The sequence below is a fragment of the Lygodium microphyllum genome, chromosome 23, assembly GCF_053477565.2.
Source record: "Lygodium microphyllum isolate KBCC chromosome 23, Lygodium_microphyllum_v1.1.10, whole genome shotgun sequence".
NCBI classification, from domain to species: domain Eukaryota; kingdom Viridiplantae; phylum Streptophyta; class Polypodiopsida; order Schizaeales; family Lygodiaceae; genus Lygodium; species Lygodium microphyllum.
The window spans coordinates 27,202,105-27,216,585 of record NC_141157.1 but is presented as its reverse complement, the minus strand read 5'-3'; positions in this window follow the sequence as shown (position 1 = coordinate 27,216,585).

Here is a 14,481-nt window from a genome sequence, read left to right as displayed (position 1 = left end):
GGGTCAGGGCCATGTCGATACATTGTAGTCCGTAGATCTCTTGCATCCAGTAAGACGGGTTTGTCCGCACTCTATACAAATGCCGTCCGAGATAACTAACTGTCTCATAGAAGGTGATAACTCTCAACCCCCTTCTATGGGTGAGAATGCTAGAGACATGGACAATCCTCCTGCTTTTTTGGAGCCCGAGTTAGAGGACATGATCGAATCATTGCTTCCGACGGACTCGGAATCCCAAGATCCTTTAATTGTGGAGGTTGCCATTCCATTGTATGATGGGAGTTGGATATCCCATTTGAAGACACTTCTTGCATTGTTGAGCATACAAACAAACTATGGATGGAGTGATGCAAGTGTGAGCTATTCAGGTATATTATGATGTGTATGATTCTTTATTGAAAGCCATTAAAATGTGCTATGTAGTACTCTAATAACATGCTTCATTGCAATCTGTAGAACATTGAAATCTTACATTTTGCCTACCCAAAACACGATGCCTGAGTCTCGTGATGATGCAAGACGAGTGTTGCAAAAGCTAGGCATGGATTATAATTGCATTCATGCTTGCCCCAATGATTGTGTTCTCTTCCGGGGAGAGTTTGAATTGTTGGCCACATGTCCCAAGTGCGGTGCGGACAAGTATCGAAATGACTTGCAAGGATAGACTGTTCCGCAGAAGGTTTTGAGGCACTTTCCGCTGATACCGCGTGTTCGTCACATTTTTCGGACCAAGATTTTTGCAAATTTGACTACATGGCATGCAAAAAATCAATCCATTGATGGTGTACAGTGTACACCAGCTGACTCAAAAGCATGGCATCACATTGACGAGAGACTTTCCCTAACTTTGCAAAGGAGGCGAGGAATCTATGATTCGGTCTTGCCATGGATGGGATAAATCCTTTTGGTTTATGTTCCACCTCCTATAGTGTATGGCCCGTAGTCCTTGTTAACTACAATATACCACCATGGCTTTCCACCAAGAAAGGACACCTTTTGCTCAGCTTGCTTGTGCTTGGATGATACAAAGTCAAGAATATGGATGTCTACCTCTCTCCACTGATTGATGAGCTAAAGGAGTTGTGGGAGGGAATTGTAGTGGAGGACATGAGCAAACATATTGGTAGGCAATCTGCAACTATAAGGGCAATTCTTATGTGGACCATGCATGACTTTCCAGGTTATGGAGAATGCTCTAGTAAGGCGTGTTTTCTTATTTTGCTAGTTTTTTTTGAGCGATTTTTGTGTTATGGCATGCCTCATTGTACATGTGTGTTCTACAGGGCTAGTCACGTCAGGTTACCATGCATGTCCTCTGTGTGGACCAAGGTTGGATTCTCGTATGTCAAAATCTATGAAGAAGATGGTATTTGAGGGACATCGGGCTTTTTTGCCATAGGGTCATGTCATGAGAGAAGGATTTCTTGGTCGCCCTCCTGTGAGAATGAACGCACTGAGCTAGTTTGATTACAGGATGGTGAACCAAGACTAGCTTCCCAGTGGAATGCGACACTTCTCAATATTCTATGAGCTAACTTATTGGAAAAAACTAAAAATTAACCACCTTTTAGATCCCATGCACATTTTTAAGAATGTGGATAGCTTGCTATGGGACCGCCTCACTGGGCAGCGAGACACACTAGGAGCAAGGATGGATTTGAAAGCAGTGGGAAAGATGAAACCATATTGGCCTGTAAGTGACGTCGACGGTGAGTGCAATTGCCGCGCGCTCCTTGGGTTTTTTCTGGCAATGAAGTGCGATGAGTAAAGGAAAAGATCAAGTCCTTTCACACGCTGTCTGGCCTAATGCATTCTCTCAAGACAACATTCACAAAGGATGACCAACTGACATGACTCAAATCCCATGATTGGCATAAGATGTGTTGGGTATGTACGGTATGAGACTGCGTATGGCATGATTCTGCATATTAGATTTCAAAATTTCTGTTTGTTTATACACAATATTAATTACATGGTTTTCATAGTTCGTATTGCCAATCGCAATCGCGGGTCTCTGATATCGGAGGTACGGACAGCCATTTACAAATTGTCCAAGTTGGTTCAGTTTGTCTCCCAAAAAGAGATTCACACATCATCGATTGAATCCGCAAAATGCATGGCAGTAGAGACTGCTTGTCTTTTGGAGAAGTATCTTCCCACTAGCATGCTCACGATGCAAACCCATCTTCTAGTGCATATTGTAGATGAATTGCAGGTTGTAGGTCCAGTGCATAATCGATGGATGTTTTTCCTTGAACAGTTCATGAAGACCTTAAAGATATTTGTGTGACAACGAGCTCGTCCTGAGGGTAGCATGGGTGAAGGTTGGTTAGTGTCAGAGGCCTTGGTGTACATTTCTGAGTGGTTGTCAACTGTGGACCAAGACAAAGGCTTGATATGGTCACTTAAGGAGGATGATCGTCTGAATGGAGATGTCCTAGTGGGAAATGGAATAGAGAACAAGATGGACGCATCCACGGAGTCCAAGGTGAACCGATTTTGTATGCCACATAGCGCTACAATGGAGAAGTGGCTGCAACAGTATGAGGATGCTCGAGCTGAGCGAGAGTCTGCAAGATCTGTATATGGCAATGGCCCATTGGATATCCGAAGGGCTTAGTGGAGATGCCTCTACTCATGTCAACTAGATGGCTACATGAGGCCCTAACCAAAGCATCTCAAGATGGAGAAACAGTTACTGAAGAAGAGTGGGACTTCTCATGTGGATGCAATCCCAAGAAATTACAATCTATATTGCAAATCACAACTAATATACTTGTTCTTCTCCCAGTATAAGGTCCATAGTGCAGCATGGTCACGTGGACGACATTTGAGAGTAGAGCACATCGACAAGTTACGCTCGACAATGGACTATGGAGTGATGGCAATGTTTAAGCAGGAAAGCCGATGATGTGCCACAAATCCAAACCATGTAGTTGCAGAGATGGAGTATTTCAGATGTTTACAGAGTATCCTTGCAGGGGACTATTGAAGTTTCTCCGTGACCATATTTGATGTGCAATGGTTCAAGGTTACTCTCGAAGGAGCAAGTGCAACTGTTCGGCGAGGGCCAAGTGGCTTTGTTGAGATTGACTCAATGAAGAAGTGGACCCATTTCAGTGACACATTTGTTTTGCCAAATCACTGTGAGCAGGTAAGAGTCCCTAATACTTGACACGCTTTAGCAATCTCAAAGTGGACTTTTATACTAATCGTAATATGGATCAGGTTGTCTTTTTCCCTAATCCGCAATAACCTCAATGGTGGTATGTCATTCCCATGACATCTAGGAGTATCCCCGTGTTTGCCAAAACCCCCATACCGATCGTAGAAGAGACACCTTTAAGAGCGGCAATGACAGAAGGCATACAAGAAACTAGGATGAACCACCTGGAGGACCAAGACATCTCACCTATGGAGATAGAGGAGATAAAGGATGGGTTTTTTGAAAATGAAGTAGAGTCCTCATTTTGTGGAGAATTTTGTATAGATATCCCATTGTATACTGAGCTATGTCAAGATGAGATTATGGAACCCTAAACAAAAGTGACTCAATCAAAACGTTCCTCCCACTACAACAATGCCAATTTTTGCAAATCGGTTAGGACAGTTTGTATGTTTTTGGAGTATGGTGTTTTGTATTATCTAATTTTTATTATTATTTTAAAATGAAGTCTTGCTAATTAAGTCTTAGTTTTATTATGTCTTGCAATTCATTATCTAATATTATTATTTTTCCTTGTATGTGCAGGTTTAGGATTTGGGCACGGACGGCAAGATGAGTCACGATTTTACAGATGATGACGTTGACGCGATGCTAGCACGTTTCTCACCGGAGCAGCTAGCATGGGTCAGAGATAGAGCCGATGCACAGCTTTCCCGTTCCACCTCAGCATGATTGGCAGACTCTAAACAGTCTAATGCTTCGGTCTCCAGTAGACGCAATCGCAGGTCTCACTTTGCTTCAAACTCACGTAGTCAAGGAGGAGGTAGCTCCTATTGTGGGGATACAGATGCAGTCTCTCCCACTCGCACTACCACCAGGGAGTCGATACCGTCTTTCACTGGCGGTGGTGGGTAGACATCTACTGCTCCCACTCCTTCACGCACCCCACCGATCACTCCCAGGGCTGACAAGAAGTACACGAAACCCACTTTTCCAGGTATGTATTTTCACATCCTTTTTCGCATTAGCACTTATCAATTCAAGTTGTGTTTGACACATTTGTATTAATGTCATGAAAGTACCCATTTGCAAAATCTTGGAGGTTACTCGTATCTCATAGATAAGGCCTTTGGCCATTTATACATGAATGATGATGGAAAAGCTGTCATCTCTAAGATGCATGAGTTGTGCCAACAAGTATTTTGGCACAATATTACAAACAAGTGGAAGGAGATTTCAATATGCCAGCAAGGAGTACATAATCGATACATTGTATCGAGAGTTCCCTCGGCCCTCTAGCAATGATAGATTTTTGAGAGGGTGGATGATGATGCGTATGCGTGACTATCAGTCACATAGGCACTCTGATGCACGCGAAGCAGTCAAGCAGGGCAAATCAAAGCCGGAGTGGCTGGATACAAAGGACTAGAGTAATCTCCAGGATGAGGCGACATCCACTCCAGAAAAGTGGAAGCAGTATAAGGACGCAGCAAAGGCGTGCTTGGATGCAGGATCGGTGCATCACCTTGGTAGCGACGGCCATGCAACATTCCTGGCAGATTTTGTAAGTATTAATAGGGTAGAGTACTCTAATTTAATGACATCTATGTTGATGTATGTATTTCGAACATGAATCTCAAGTACGTTGTTTTTCAATGTTTGTGTGCTATAGCAAGGTTTTACGAATCGCGACCCGACTGCACTAGAGGTAACATATGGGGAGAAGCATGGCTTGATTGCCTTGATCGAGAAGCTCTATGCTCGTGGAGGACCGGTAAGTAGTAATAAATATCATTCCTAATTTGAGAAATATGTCATTATATGTTAGTTTGTATTTGGTACTCACAATTATATATGTATTTGCTGTTGCAGACTCCCTTTGATATGCCACTATAGCGAGAGGAGTTTTCTGATGCAGATGAGTCGTAGAGAGTAGATTAGGCTACATAGGATTACTCCCCATCTTGTATTATGTAAGGCCTTATGGCCTTTATCCTCCATATGTAATAGCTAAGTGTATATGTTTCAGACTTCTATGTTGTAGCATGACTCCATATTTGCTTTGTTGTAGTAGCACTTCTCAATTTAAGTTATGTTATTTTCTTTATCAATGCAGTGCACATTTGTGTTAATTAATGTCATGAAAGTACTTGTTTGCAAATCTTGTCATTATTTGGGATCGATTATCTAACTTCTTTGACAGCAAGAATTGTCTCTTAGCCCTGTGTGGCTCTAACTGTGGTAGGGCTACATCGTAGCTCTGCCACAAAAAAAAATTATTTTCTACAACCGTCGGTATCAGTGTCAAAAAATAATTCTGCAATCGTCGGTATTAGCATCACTACAAAACCGTCGCTATTTGCCTTGCTAATTTCGTCGGTATTAGTGTCGTTATAGCGACGGTTTTGTAGCAACGCTAATATCGACGCTAATAGCAACGATGGGGATATTTTTCATATATAAAGAAAACGTCGTTTTTAGCTTATATATGTTGTAGTTCCTCATCTATGATTAAGATCAATTTGTAACTTACCAAGGTTGGAAAATGTGATAAAAATTAATGTCCCAAGGCAAATAGGTGAGTTCCTCAAGGCACACAAGTTTTGAAATAACCACAAAAAATTATGTATGGGATTGAATGCAAAAGTCTAATTTTAGCAACATGGAATGCCACACCTTTTAGTAAGCTTAACATATTTTTTTGGGTGACTAGTTGTGTTGAAGTTTTCCATAAAGGTAAATTTTGTAAATTGATGCCAATTCTATGACATTTTTCCTTTATGCAAGGTTGAAAAAGAGGGTCATTTTAATCTCTTTGGCAATGCAAGTGCATCAAAGTGACTACTTGGTTTAAAGCCTACTTTGTGTGGTGACTATTTTCCATAGATAGTGCTAGAAAGCAAGCGAACAAAATATAACTTGATAAGGCCATTTAGAATTCCCCAGTATAAAATATAGGGAATGGAACTCCCTAGTTGTGTAGCAAGTTATTCCCTACTATATATATGGACAATGGGACTCTCTAGCTATATGTCCTATAATGTCCTACTATAAGGTGTGGGAAATGGGAATCCCTAGTTGTAGACAAATTTTGGAAGGGGGGACTATAGAGGTTCAATAGAAAGCCCTAATCTAATCATAGCCACTGACTATTCCAATTTTTCACTTCATATCACTAGTGATGGATCCCAAAATGGCAGCTTGAGCATGGAGTTGCAAAATTATTCTTTCTCACTCCTCCATCTCTCTCCTCACTTGAAGATAGTTCATGTGGTCTTCTTTGGAGAAGACCATAATGGAGATCAGTGGTTCGACTTGAATGAGATTGATGTGGAATCATCCCAGCACTAAGAAGTGATGACCAACACTATTCAAAGAGCAATGACAGGTTCGGGGGATGTTTAAAAATTTAGTTTTTGAGACCTGAAACCTTAAAAATGGCAATAAGTCTCTTTTAATAAACATTCAGATTCATTTTTACAAACCATGGTGGAAATCTTGTTCATATGTGATGAGTTTTTCTAAGGGATTTTCTTGCAATGCGTTTGAGGGCTATGAATCATTAAATGCAAAATCTATGTCCATATATGTATGTTATTAAAATTTTAAAGCCTAAAATTCATGTTCTAAGTAGAAATATGACGTCTTTATTAATTTCGGAGAATCAAATCATGTTCATATGAGATAAAATCAAGTATGATAATAGATTAGAGTGTGAATTAATTTCTTGGCTCAAAAAAATAAAAATATAATATTAATATAAAGAAAATAAGAGAAAATACAATTTTGGACAAAGAAAATAGGAAAAAAATAAATTTTGTGATTGAAAATTTATGAAAAATTAGAGACATATTTTTGAAATTATGAAAAATGTAAAGCGTGAGGATTGACTACATTTTACTATTTTTTATATATTTTAATACGTATTTATCACTTTTTAATATAAAGAAATTTAAAGGAAAAACCTTTTCAACATACCCATTAAATGAAAAATCTTAAACAATAGGGGATTGTGGGAGTTAAAAAATCTTTGAATTTTTATTTTATAAATATTATATTATATAGGATTTATTTGATTTAAGTCTTAAAAAGGGCAATAACACATGGTTTTAATGCTGCCTTAGCAATGACGCAATATGTTAGAGTGCATTCATGAAAGGTCTCTTTATGCACATCCATAGTGATTGATTTATAATTTTACTTGTTTGAGCACATATGTCATTCACCTTGTATCCACATTTTGATACGCGGTATAAAGAAGATTATCTCAATGATGCATAACACTTGATTTCAAATGATTAATCTAGAATGAGTGTGAGGTTCCTTAGGCTCTAGGTTTAGTGTTATGGTTTCCTTAAGGGATTTATGTGGTAAGAATCATGTTATCTCCTGGAAAATTTTATCAAAAGAGAGGACTATGTTGCATACGTGCTTTATGTTGAGACAATGCATCTTGGGGCTGATCCTTGGGGTGTAGGAGAGCCATAGTGGGGTCATAGCAAGAAGCGGGGGGGGTGGGGGGGGCGGTTGCTACCTTTGTTTATGCTACGAGGTTCTAGCCACTGATATATTTGGGTACTCCCTGTGCTTGGAGTCGGGAAGGGAAATAGGTTGGACTACAATATAGAGATGGTATCTACAAGTGTGTTCCTTTAATGGATCAGTTCATAGTGTCTATATGCTCTTGGCTAGATGTGAGGCCATGGGGTTGTTTAGGTGAGTTTAGGAGGCCCAACTAGAGCCCTAGAGCCTCTTTGAAATCACAATAGCATAACATTCTCATACCTTTTTGAAATTGATTACACTATGCCTTTAGCATTCATGTTTTTGCAAGGTTGATCAACATTCATGAACAAGCATACATTTCTATGGGATCCTCCTCTCTCTTCTCTCACAAGACAAGATTTTCTCACAAGGGAATATTGTCACCCACTTAACCAAGAAAATCACCTCCTCTATGGTTAAGCCAATGAAAATATTGCTAGCTTCTTCCTTTAAGAACAGAGGTAGCTAGTTATAGAACATGATTAGCCACCCTCTTCATAATATGCTTAAAATCTGCAAATTGATAATCCTCAGTAGAGTTGCTTAGAGGATTCCTTGGCCATTTCAAAAGACCAAAAACTCATATTTTTGTCCAACTCAACACACCCTCTTCATAATAGTATTGCCTCCATAAACAAAGCAGCTTCTATTTCTCCTTGTGATTTGTAGCAAACAATTCCAACTTGGATATCATAAGTTCCTATATGGTAGTACATATTTTCCCATAAGTAGAAGTCTCTCACAATTTCCCCAACCTTTGGAGTGAGTTGCAAGCATGTGATTCCAAGCTCAGCATGTAGCTTCTCTATCTTCATTTCTCGATTTTTACATGACATTTTCTTTCCTTTTTGTCCAGAGCATAGGCTCAAGCAACATTTGAGTATTTTTCATTGTCATAAGGCTACCCAATATTGTTCCTTACACTCATAATTTAGATCCTTGGTGATTGGAACACATAAACAATGCTACCACAAAACACAATTGAAACACATCTCGAGAAATTAATTACCTTAACACATCCATTGGCACCAATACTCTATGTAGTATTTGGTAGTTACCACAAAATCGACACCACTACTACATATAGACTTTGTGAATCTACACTTTATAGCATCATATTAATCCATTATGAAACATTACAAAGTCCGGTTGGAAGTCCAATCATATCAATTCAGTAGAAGTTAAGCTTACAACTCCTCTAGCACCATGAATAGAATCATAACTCCTTCTTGATAATTGTGATTGATAAGAAAATATCAAAGGAAGTGCTATTAGAGTTCCATGGAAACTAGTGCTCTTGAACGAAGTATTCAAAAAATTTGATTCAAAGACCATGCTATTCGAAATCCATCATCTTGCTATTCACTTTTGTTGCTTGCTTACTCTCTCAATCCATGGCACTGCAATTTTGATGATGCCCTCAATTTTCCATCAAATCTTGCCATATTAACTTTTTCCACAATAAATAATGATACTTGATCAAAGAATTTCATGACTTCACTATGGAAAATATGACCATATTTTAATCCTTGAGCCTTCAAAAATAAATTTTTTCCTTCCTACATACATTCTCGAACACAATGCAAAGTTTTCTATCAAGAACATCCCTTGAAGTTGTATGCCATGCTCAATCAAACATGATTTAAGAAGAGATCAATATGAGATCCATGTTATGCAATCAAAAAAGTGATGCTCCACAAAAAAAATGGATGCACTAGAAAATAGAGTACCTAGCCTATCTACGTGTGCTCCGGTGTCATGCAAAAATGCAAGCATAATTCCTTGATATAATTACAACCCTTTATCTCACCTCACATAACTCAACAATAAAAATATTTTACTTTGCTCCACCCATTCATAATCTCACAATCACTCTCAACATAAATATGGTCCTCATGATGTTGACCAAAAACCCATTTCACATGATGGTGTCCTTCACACCCTCCAAATCATCCAACCACATTTCTTGCTCAAGTAGAAGTTCCTGACGAAATCCTAGCTCTCTTGCATGTACGAAACAATGTGTGCACCATGAAAGGTGCTCTCTCAAGCGCATGTGCTTCTAAGATTTACTACATATAGCTACAGTAGGCAGAACAATGATGCAGATGGTGCTTCAATCCAACCCATGGCATGGAAGTAATTGATCAACATAAGGAGACAACCCTCGAAAATAGTGCATTGGATAAGTACAATGTGAACTTATCATGAATACATAATCCCTATGATGTCAAAAGTCTAGGCAAGAAAATATACTTGTTCCAAGATGTTTGATAGCTACTAGCAAACTCTAGCTCCAACCTATCCAGAAAACTCCAACCTTGAACAAGGCTATCAAGTTTTCACACTAAAAAATCCAAACAAATTGATAAAAACAATTCCTAAGCTAGACAATTATACAAAATCCAACTAAAATTTAACAAAACAAACAATCACATAAATAGCTAAGCTACAAAAATCCTAGCAACCTAAAATTTTTCTAGGGGATTTTCAATTTTCACAAAAATGCTTAATATATTTAGCCTTCCCCCTAGTCTACGATTTTTGTGCAACAATTGCTTTCATAAATTGATGCTACATTTAGGAGCCAATAAAAAATAGAGTCCAACAATCTTTGCACAATCTTCTCAAGAAAATAGAAAACAAAGAGATTCAATGGCACATTTCTCTCAAGCAATTTATCTATATGAAAATAAAAACTATCCATGAAATTCTCATCAAAATCAAAAAAGTTTTTCAATCTAAAAGTTTTGAGAAAATTCTCACCATCCAAGGAAAATAGATCATCCTTCAAAATCTTTAAATCTCACCCATCAACCCTTAGAGTAGAAAACATGTTATTTCTACAGTTTCTAAAGAAAGGTTCAACTCTTTCTTTATTACCAAACTCAAACTTATCCTTAGATGTATTTATATAATCATGAACAAATTCTCCAAAGAATATTATGCATGGATCTCCCACCTCAATACCCATATCAAACACAACATAAAAAAGAGTCAACTCCAGACTCACAACACCACAATAACTAAATACATCAACACATGGGTACACTCTAGGACACTCAACCATACCACTTAAGTCATCAACAATACATGACTCCATTGAGTCTCTTACATGCAAAGAGTGGTAAACACCTTCCATAGTATCCTTATAGTTAATCTCATGGAAAACCTCACAAGAAATTTGATGAGGCTTCCATGTCTAGAACATCTTTACAATGCCACAAATTCAGGTCATAAACCTCGGCCAAATACTCCCTAACTACAAAATCCTCAACTACCACCTCAGATTCACCTTCCTACTTGAGTTCCCTATGTTTAAAACTCTCCTCTCTCAAATTTTTAATTCTTTTCAAATCCTTATTTAAAATTTATCTCACATTCTCATGAGTGTTACTCTTAGGATCCTCAAAACCCTAATCAAAGTCATCAAAAACTCCAAGTAAACTTAACAAAATTGAAAGACTTTCAAACAAAGTTTTCTTTTCTTCATTATTGTGTAAATCAACCATACAATCATCCACACAACTATCAAAAAGCATGAAGTTAGGCCTACTCAAAACAATATCAACAACACAAACAAAAGCCTCTCCAATGGTTCAACCAACTTACAAGACTCATCAAAGTCAACAACAACAACACCACCACAACAAGAGTCAAAACCCCTAACCTCAATACTCTCTTGATCATCTAAATCTAGAAACTCATTTTAAATATTCCAATTTCTAAGCTCTCCCTCTCATGGTCTTCTAAAAAATCTAAAAGATCCTCCTTAATACTCTCTTTATCTCTCAAACACTCAAATCCATCTATGCCCTCACTACTATCAAGGCAAACAAGCTCACTCTCAAAGTTGCCATTACTCTCTTCAACACTTTCAAGATTATCAAAACTATTATCACTCTTTTATTTATTAAAATATCAAAACTTTCTTGATTTTTATCTTTCCCCAAAGAACATGAAATATCTTGTCTTTTCAGACAATTTGGTCTCTTTCTATCTTCCCTAAGTCTTAACTCCATCTCCAGCTCATCTCTCTCCTATTGAAAACTTACCTTCATAGCCCTCAAGCTTCAAAGTAACCTCAATAGATCCCTCCTCATCAGATAAGTCAGTGATCACTTGACTGAAATTATACATAGTCAATGGATAAGAGCTCCCACTCCTAGATTCTTCACTCCAAGCATATGCAGTCAAACAAGTATTTTTTTCTTCAACCACCCTGGGGTTTTTCTCTTCATAGACTTTGATTGATTCTCCATAAGTCAACTCATCTCTCCTAAAAATATAATATAGTAAACCTCTCTCAGGATAGGCATAACTAACTCTCTTATCCTTAAAAACTTTTCTCTCAACTTGCATTGGGCTCAACCTCTCCCATTGTCACAGCACGTCGGGTTGAACGTCACCACAGGGGTTTGGCAAGAAAACTAGACAAGATAGATAGAGATGTGTCTTCAAGAGATAAGTAGATTACACTGGATGTTTGAAGGTTCAAGAGGTACTTCACGATCAATCACGAGGGTTTGAGAGAGAAGAATGTATGGGGGTTCAAGAGCTTAGACTTCAGAGATGGTAGAGATAAGAGAAGGGTTGAAGGTTTTAAGCCAAGTCTTTAAAGATGTTAATAGAGCTTCCAACTTCCTCTATCCTACTCAGATCGCCAATTTGATGCTTCCATTGGCTCCGAAAAGGGGTTAAAATACTAGGACACCTAGCCAGAATTCTACCAGATCACTCCTTCATCTTTCACTTTGGAGTGTTGTTCATTGCCTGAAAATAGCAATCGCGCTATTACGCGAGCGGTGATCGAGAGCAAGCCTCACTCACAACCCGATAATGAGATGTTAAGGAGTGCCGATTGGGATAATTGACTTTTTTGGATGCACAACACAACTTGAAAAATTCAAATATTCGACAATACACCACAAGCCACACATGAAAACAAGATAATACACAATGCCTCTTGTAGCTCAAAACAACTAAAAACCAAATTCGGGTAGAGCATCACACAAATACAACACAAGGAAAATACCAACAATTAGAAAAAAAACCAAGTGAAATATATTCTCGTACCTTAACAACCTTGAGCCGACACTCGGCGCTAGAAATTCAAATTCGTCAACTTCTAAATTGGCATGACAAGAGCTCACTCTAGCATGCGACCCTCCACTCTCCTCTCTCACAAAATACAATTGTAATCAAGGGGGAAGGCCCCTAACTCTCCATTCTCATCTCCTTATATAGTTTTCTATCCACACTCACATACATTAGGCTTTTTGCTTTCAGCTTTTGGCTTTTGCTTTTCTACTGCTCTTCACTATTTTTGTTTTTTCTACCCTAGGCATGTTTGCAACTTGTTTGGATTATAACTTCGTCATTTGAACCTCAAATATAGTCATTTGGGTTTCTCAAAATGATGGAAACACATCTGGTCGACAAACTTACGTGGGTAGAATTACAAAAATCTATTAAAAATGGGCAGAAATATTGATTTTTGTAAATTGCATCATTTTTCTCCATCTTTTATCTTGGATGACTTATTCCCTTCCTTGGCCTATTGTTCTTGTAATTGCACACACTTTCAGCACACATGTCCTCTTTTTCTTCAAGAAATACTCGCTGATGATGTAAAAGTTACGATTGTTTCCTTTGATCCTTGAGTCTTCAAAATAAATATTCTCTAGATATGAACCTATTTTTTTAAAATGCAGTGTGTCCTAGCAAGAATATGGTTTTTTAAATGAACTCCATGCCCAATCATTCATGATTTGGAAAAATATGCAATGTTGGATCCATGATATGCAACCAATCAATTGATGCTACACACAAAAATAATGTATGCATTGAAGAAATTGTGCCTAGTCTATCTACATGTGATCGTACATCATGCAAAATGCAAACAAAATTCCTTGTTAATTTAAAATTCCTTATCCTCACCTCTCAACTCTCATCAATAAAATATAAATCTTTGCTCCATCCATCCAAATTCTCACAATCATCGATAAATGATGGTCCTCAAGATGTTGACCAGATATGAACAACCCATCTCATAATTGGCGGCGTCCTTCCCGACCCTCTAACTCACCTAACCACCTTACCCACTCAACCAGAGGTTCCTAACTTTGTGGTGAATATCCCAAATATCGTGCCTGCAAGAAATATGTGTGCTCAATGACAGGTGCTCTCTCATGTGTATGTGCAACTAAGATTTACTACATATAGCTGTAACGGACCTCATGTCATGCAAGTGCTCAACAATGGTGCAAATCGTGCTTTATCCCAATCCATGGAATGGAAGTACTTGAGAAAATCAGGAGACGACCCCTGAGTGCAGTGCATCAACAAGTGCAACATGAAGTGCTCGTGAACCCATAGTCCTCGTGTTGTGCAAGAGTCTCAACAAGAAAACAAACCTTGCTCCACAATGTTCAGTAGCTAATAGCACACTCTAGCATCAACCCATCCAAAAAAATACCAAGCTCGATCAAGGCTATCAAGTTTCACACCCAACAAATCAAACAAAATGTCAAAAACAAATCCTAAGCTAGACAAACACAAGAAACCCAACTATGAAATAACAAAACAAACTGTCACACAAATAATTAAGCTAGCAAAAATCAAACCTAACTACAATTTGAATAGGGATTTTCAGTTTTTAGAAAAATGCTTGACAGCGTGTCACCGCATGATTTCATCAATCTCTCTTTTGATATAAAATCCTCTCCAATTGGTTGAAAGCTACACGCTTTCTTTTACATGTCATCCTA